The sequence below is a fragment of the Littorina saxatilis genome, linkage group LG12 (assembly GCF_037325665.1).
Source record: "Littorina saxatilis isolate snail1 linkage group LG12, US_GU_Lsax_2.0, whole genome shotgun sequence".
Lineage (NCBI taxonomy): Eukaryota > Metazoa > Mollusca > Gastropoda > Littorinimorpha > Littorinidae > Littorina > Littorina saxatilis.
In genome coordinates, this window is record NC_090256.1 from 69,093,640 (window position 1) to 69,099,870 (window position 6,231).

A 6,231-nucleotide genomic window follows, 5' to 3' on the forward strand; every position below is an offset into this window, starting at 1 on the left:
GCAAAATCATTTATCCGTTAGTTACTTTACACCAAAGCCCAGAATCAAAGATACAATTCAACATTTACCTATTTACACTGTTTTTAAAACAATGAAATTCTCTATGGAAGTGCAGAAAAGGTTCCAGTAAATTTTCATGTCATTTGTTTTGCAAACCTTAACCTCAATCATCAGGTTATTATGTAATTTGAAAAAAGCACGGTCAGCGGTGTAGAAATTATTATTAAATCGCCCTCTTTAAATATTTTTACACTATTTTGGTCCGCAGTTTTTTGAGTTACAAACAAGAAATCATAACAAATCCTTTTCACGATAGAATAGTCAGGTTGGTACTCCACTACAGTACCAAATGTTAATTTTACCCATGATCTGTACGTTACTTTACACCAAACAGCAAGTACAAGGTACTGAATTTACATTTAATGGGCTATATCCTCACATCAGTTAAACAGTATTTCTAACTTGTTTGTTCTAAGCTACCTGTCTCAAGTCAAAATAAAGGGTTAAATTAATGGTTGTGCCTTTTTGGTTGTGTGTACATCTTTACACAAAAGGATGGTGTAAAGTAACATACAGAAGGCTCCGAAGATCTGCAGGTCCATTTGAAGGGTAATTTCTCTTTTATTTAGCTCATAAACCCTCAACAGACTGTTATGTGCTGTTTTTAGCATTATTATGTGCTGCATATGGTCTCAGTAAAAAAAAACCAAGGTGATGTATGTTACATTTACACCAACATGTCCCAACAGTGGTCCTTCTGAGGTAAATTTTGTCATTCAGTGTGCTTGTTTTCATGTTGAAACAAAGGTTTGGTCTTGCTGGTTGTTCTTAAGCACTGATAAGTTATCTTCTTTCTCTAAAACAAATTCATTGTCATTTTCAAGTACTCTCAGTATGTACGTTACATTTACACCCTTGTCAGAAGGCCTCACTTAAGTCTCTCTACAAGCCAACAGGTGCAAGCACTAGGAATCCTGTGACCATAGTTTAACTACCAGGTGTCTGCGGTATAAGAAACACACACACTTTTGAGTATTATGGCATTATTTAAAGACTGTGACAAAACTTGTTTGGGCAAGTAGATACAATTTCATTTACACCAAACGCATTTTTTTAACTTAGAAGTACAATTAAATTACAACAACCACAACTTTTTCGCTCAATTTAAAAAAAATTACAATCATTCTACCTAATGACCTTCCTCTGCAATGATTTTTAAGTAAGTTCAACCAGAAACATTTTTTTAAGATAGTTTCCCTTTTTTCATGGTTATTTACACCAAATGTAACGTACTGACCAGCTAAAAAAAGAACGCTCAAAATCCAAAACCTATGTTCAGATCAAACGTTCATTAATCTAACATATGTTTCTCCATCCATTTCTGGACCTATTAAAAATTAGATTGAGATGATACCCTTATCAGTAACTTGGTTATTCAATGCCCAATGTACCATGCGTTTCGCGTAACGCCTTGTGTGCCCCAAAAGGTGTTTTTTTTCTTGAACAAAGTCAATTTTCTCAGCATCCAGACGACTGACGGACATAATTTTGGTATGGATAGAATCTGCATGAGGAATACTTCATAACTGTATTGTTTATATTGTAGTCATTTAAAAACAGAATAAAATACAAAGTAATAAAAGTATCCAGAACAGGATTTTTGCATTTGGACACATTGACAGATTCCTAATACCTCATACAACAAACAACACAAGTTTGTTGTTGTAATGTATATATATAGGACACCGGAACGTTGCTTAAAATTTCTTAGACGCATTATACACTTGTATGTATGTGCATGGAAGATATGAGGGTAAAGAGAATAATGGCTTTAGGATGTATGTCACATACATAACTAGGGTTAGGTATTCACAAATGATTGGTACAAATATGAAGTATGAATTGTCAGGCAAACTATATGTGGATAAGTTAGGGTTGGGGTTAGCTATTGACTATTCATTGGTACAAATATGAAGTATGTGGATAAGTTAGGGTTAGGGTTAGGTATTCACTATTCACCAGTACAAATAGAGTTAGGGTTAGGTATTCACTATTCATTGGTACAAATCTGAAGTATGAATTGTCAGGTAAACTCCATGTGCATAAGTTCGGATTGTAGAAACCTTGTGGTTGGCAATAAGGCCATTATGTAAAAACACACTTCAGCTTTTACTGTGGATGCCATAAAAAGGCTTCACATTTTCTTCTCATGGAACTTGGATTTTCACAAATCAGACTGGGGTTCTCAAGTAGAATTTAAAACTGGTAGCCTCAGGTGGAATCGTCAAACTTGGAGCCTTACTGAAGTGACTAGGAAGACAGAATCGTCAAACTTGGAGCCTTACTGAAGTGACTAGGAAGACAGAATCTGAAACCCATTGTATTCTTTTCTCCTAGCCCTTGATGTGGGGGCAACGTTGTGTGCATGGACATTTGACCCCCGGGCAGCCAGTGTTCCCCTAGCCCTCCCTTTGGGGGCAACGTTGAGTGCATGGACATTTGACCCCCGGGTAGCCAATGTCCCCCTCCCATTGGGGGGAACATTGTGTGCATGGATATTTGACCCCCGGGCAGCCAATGTCCCCCTCCCATTGGGGGCAACGTTGTGTGCATGGACATTTGACCCCCGGGTAGCCAATGTCCCCCTCCCTTTGGGGGGAACGTTGTGTGCATGGACATTTGACCCCCGGGTAGCCAATGTCCCCCTCCCATTGGGGGGAACGTTGTGTGCAAGGACATTTGACCCCCGGGCAACCAATGTCCCCCTCCCATTGGGGGCAACGTTGTGTGCATGGACATTTGACCCCCGGGCAGCCAGTGTCCCCCTCCCATTGGGGGGAACGTTGTGTGCATGGACATTTGACCACCAGGCAGCCAATGTCCCCCTCCCTTTGGGGGGAACGTTGTGTGCATGAACATTTGACCACCGGGCAGCCAATGTCCCCCTCCCATTGGGGGGAACGTTGTGTGCAGGGACATTTGACCACCGGGCAGCCAGTGTCCTTGTTTCGTCAGCGTCACGTTAATATCCCCAGCCAAGATATCTTAGTCCCCAGTGCCTTGGTGCAAACCTCTCTCTGCACTGACTCTCTTCCTCATCCCCACTGGCCCACAGCTTGTCATAGGGATCACGTGTGTGTGTTGGTGAACAAACAGAATGCAGAGAATTGTCATTGGGATCATGTGTGTGTGTGTTGGTGAACAAACAGAATGCAGAGAATTGTCATTGGGATCACGTGTGTGTGTGTTGGTGAATACAATGAATGCAGAGAATTGTCATAGGGATCACGTGTGTGTGTTGGTGAACAAACAGAATGCAGAGAATTGTCATAGGGATCATGTGCGTGTGTTGGTTTACATGATGGTTTACACAGAAAGTAAGGAAGGTACCTGTCAGCTTTTCTGTCTTGTGAATTATCTGTGGAATGACAGTTGTATGCTTGTTCAAGGAAAGGATGTTGGGAGTGGATGTGTTGCTTGTGTAGTGATTGCTCTCAATTCACAGTTTATTGTTATTTTGGATGTTGGAAAATGTTATTTCCTTCCTGTTTTACCTTATCTCAGACAAATTTGGCCCCAAATGAAATATTTCTGGAAGTGTAATTGCTTGAAGTTGTTTTTAAGGATTTGTTCCATCGGTTTTATTGGCATCCTTATGTCGGAGGGAAGTTGGGTTTGTTCCATGAGTTTTTTTGTTTCAGGCTTGACATTTTGTGAAGATGTAACTTGAAGATGTAACATTGTAACTCTATTTTTGTTAAGACAGAGGTCTTTCTTTCTGTTTGAAGACCTGTGAAAAGTGGATCTGTTTTTCTTTCCGTGGAAGTGAAGTTAAAAAGCCTTTGAGAAAAGTCTTGGAAAGGATTTTGAAAAGGAGGTTTGCTATACTCTTTGTGAGAGTGGACAAGAATCAGTTGCTGGCAATGTTAACTGCTGTTAATTTTCTCACTGCGTTGTGGTCATTGTCAAGGAGTGTGTGTACCACGATTAGTCGTAGTATTTCCCCCGACGTCATGCAATGTGGGAGTTTTTACATTTTAAATGAAAGGTGGTTTTTTCTTTGTTCACTGTGTGCCAGAAGAGATAAACAGTACAACTTTGAAAGGAAACAGTCACTTGTTGGGGCTTTGCTAGCACTACTGGTCTCATGCTGTTACACATTTTTATATAAAATCAGAAGGATCAATTTCAGAAATATTCTGTTCTGTCGGGGGGGGGGGGGGGGGGGGGGGGGGGGGGGGAGTCCTATAAATATTAGTCCAACCTTTCTCAGTTGTGTCACAATTGCTTTGAGAGAGAGGGTTATGCTCTGACCGCTGGTATAAGGGAGACAACCCTGCAGCCAGCGTTTCTTGCACTCTGGCAAAGGTTCTCACCAAGTGACTTCCTTTAGAACAAAAAAGTAATGGGTATTATTTTGCAGTTGCTGTGTCCTTTTGTGACCAAATTTGACATCTTTGGTTCAGACATAGCGCACATTTTGTCTTGTTAAACGTTTATATCAAGCAAGCAAGCATGCCAACAATAAGATGTGTTTACATTGAATGGGGAGAGCATGTTTTTCATTGTCAACTTACAACTGACAACAACAACAGGGATCACATCATGGCTGGTTTACTTTGACCATAGTCACAGCACACACTGAATTCCGCATCACTATGTCAAAGATCTATACACACAGGTCCTATCTGTATCAAGAAAAAGTACGAACGAACGAACAAACTTTATTTTTAAAGGGTAAAAAGTTTGAACAGAAAGGTGAACAACATCCAACTTTCCCTCCTGATTCATCTATACACAAAATAATGCAGACGTATGATTTGTTCATGTTTGAACTGTATTTGAAACTTGTGATTGCTGTTTGATTTAGGACTAAAAATGGCGATAACAGAGAGTGGTGGATATCTCTGTCTGTGGATGGCTCCAATGTACTTATAATCCTTTATTCTTCTTTTGCTAATTTTGTCTTGATTGTTCGTTGAGAATTCAGTTCAAACGTCTTTTTTCTAGTTTTGTTGCATGCTTTTGTGCAAGCACTCTCTCTCTCTCTCTCTCTCTCTCTCTCTCTCTCTCTCTCTCTTCCCTTGCACCTCTTCTCTCTCTTTCTTTTTTTTAAATGTTCTTTCTTTTCAGATTATTCTCATATTCAGTATTGTGTTTGTGTTCCCTTGATGAATTTTATTGGTTTTGTCTGCCACCATTTTGAGGACAACATGATGTCTTGATTGTAATGACACACATTGTTTTATTGCCTTGAAGTATATGACATGTTTACCGTGTGGGCTGTATATATACATGATTGTATGTGGACGACTGTTACCAAGTAGAGCCAGCCCATGAAGGATTCTGTCGTGTGTGAATGGTGTTGAAATTGCGTTAAACTTGCTGGGTCAGTTTTGCTGGAGTTTGTTGAACAGATACTCCCACAGATAGAACTGATCGGTCTCCACTGTTGGCTTTCTGGTATGCCAGTTTTATCAAATCCCTCCCCCCCCCCCCCCCCCCCCCCTCCCCCCCCCCCCCCTCTCTCCTCTTTCCCTCCCCTCTCTTATTTCACACCTCTTTTTCAAAATGTTTGGGTGTATGTTGGTAACAAATTTCTATCATATTTGTTACACATGCATTGTTTATGTTTTTGGAGGCTCTGTTGCATTAGTGTGTTTTCAATTTCACCAAGTTAACGCAGAAGAATGTTATGAATAAAACTGAGAGTTACAAAAATATTAATTATTATTTGTTGAGACACAGCAGCAGTGGTCGGTTTGTGTGTGTGTAGGTGTGTGTGTGCGTGTTTCTCTGTGTGTGCGTGTTTCTCTGTGTGTGTGTGTGTGCGTACACGCACATTCTTAACAGTTGATGTCAGTATGATTTTTGCAAAATGCACTAACGATGACGGGCGTTATAGAGAATGTACAAACCACAGTACAATGTGTGTTGTTGAGGGGATGAAGAGAAGGGGAAGACATGTATTATACGATTAAAGGGGCACAACTACTGAGTTATACCTGCAAAAGGAGGACATGTGGAGGTTGTTTCCCTTATGCTACACGCACACGCACACACACACACACAAACAGTACATTAACGTGGTTAATAACAGACATCAGACCAAACGCAATGGATTCATTGTCATTGTGTCTATACGGTGTGACTGTTTGTGTACGTATGTATTGTCTTTTTCCCGTCGCGATATAACCTTGAACGGTTGAAAACGACGTTAAACACCAAATA